The following is a 1666-nucleotide window of genomic DNA, read 5'->3' as shown; positions in this document are numbered from 1 at the left end:
GGTAAATATGAAAAGGCAGCCTTGGTTTGGCATGAGCACATAATGGCTTAGCCAAAAATAGATCATTAGCCGATTCAGAAAGATCTATCATTGACCCGCCTGGTGGAGCACTCCAGTCAAACCCTTGAATTAGCATAGCTAATAACATGATAGTAATTTCCGTCCCAAGTGCACCACCAACACATCCTCTGCATCCAGTAGTAATCGTAGTTCCCGCTCGATGAGATTCACATTAGCTATTCCACCATCCTTTGACATTAAATGACGCTCGGGGTTAAAGTTTAATAGTTCATGCCAAATTCTGGGGTTCCGGTCTAATCCTGCTCGACTTAATAGTACATGACTTCCTTTCGGGATAAAATAGCCTGATACTACCGTATCTGAATTCGATACATGCGGAACGTTAAAGGGAGTCACTGGATGGATCCCAAGTGCTTCCCTAGCACAAGCTTTTATATAGTTCAAAACTAGTCATAAAAACCCAAGGTGATCAAATTTGTGTTTTTTATCTGTCGTTTGATGTTTTCCTGGTTTTTCCTTCGTGTCCAACTATGCCATGACAAGAATTAATAATTGCGACGGTGGATAATCCAGCCAATGCAGTTGAATGGGCCATGGCAGAGATGATAACTCAGCCGGATATCCTCATAAAAGCTACAGAAGAAATCGATATGGTGGTAGGAAAGATCCGTTGGGTACAAGAATCTGATTTTCCAAAACTAAAAAAATATCTGAGAATATACGCACTTCGCTCAACAAAACTAGTCATAAAAACCCAAAATGACCAAACTTGTGGTACAAAAACCCCACTCAAATGTTGGGATTCATTAAAACTCCATGTTAAACTAAATTGATACAAAAACCCCAAATTTTAAAAAAATGATACAAAAACCCCAAATTTCAAAATTAGTTTCATCAAATTTTATGATGAAACCAAAAATTGGTTTCGTCAAATTGTATGAGATTTCATCAAAATTTTATTTTTTAGGGTTTTTGTGTTACTTTTATTTTGACGAGCTTTTTGTGGATGGATAGTGACACCTTTAGAGTTATAACTCGCGGACCGCACCAAAACTAGTCATAAAAAGGAGAAAAATAGTTTTTAGTCGGTAAACTACGCACTGATATTTAGTTTTTAGTCGGTAAATAAATCACACACGCAAAGATATTATTAAAAGGAGAGAAATATGTCTGTAAAACAAATAAACAATCTTACCACTACTTGAGCTTTGATCTCCTCTACTGATAACAACGGCTTCCCTTTTTCGTCCTTGAGCGAAATAAGCACGTCTAGCAAATCTTCAGGCACTTTGTTCTTCGTAGTTCCATTGCTCCGTTGTCGAATCCGTTCTTCAATAATTGGATCATGATATTTATTCACAACCCCCATGGCTCTCTTGATAATCTTTTCATGGCCATCTAAATCTAACCATCTCAAGCAAGGCAAATAATCTTGTATGCCAAAAGCATAAACATATATTAGGACTTCAAAAGCTGCATCAACATGCTCTATCTCTTCAATGCCGGGTCTTCCATCTTTCCTTCCCTTGCCAAAATATCTATTATTGAAAATCATTTTTCTAATTATGTTCCCACTGAATTGCCTCGTTAGTAATCTTAAATTGATCACTTCACCTCCAATCAATGAGTTTTTATTACACTGACT

General features: G+C 37.0%; 1 pseudogene; it reads right to left on the bottom strand.

Moving 5' to 3' along the window:
* Positions 1-7: 7 nt before the first annotated feature.
* LOC113342382 lies at positions 8-1576 on the bottom strand (annotated as a pseudogene).
* Positions 1577-1666: the final 90 nt, after the last annotated feature.

The sequence above is a fragment of the Papaver somniferum genome, unplaced genomic scaffold (genome assembly GCF_003573695.1).
Source record: "Papaver somniferum cultivar HN1 unplaced genomic scaffold, ASM357369v1 unplaced-scaffold_4005, whole genome shotgun sequence".
In the NCBI taxonomy this organism is placed as follows: Eukaryota; Viridiplantae; Streptophyta; class Magnoliopsida; order Ranunculales; family Papaveraceae; genus Papaver; species Papaver somniferum.
The sequence above is the reverse complement of the archived record's forward strand: the minus strand, read 5'-3'. Positions and strand labels throughout refer to the sequence as shown.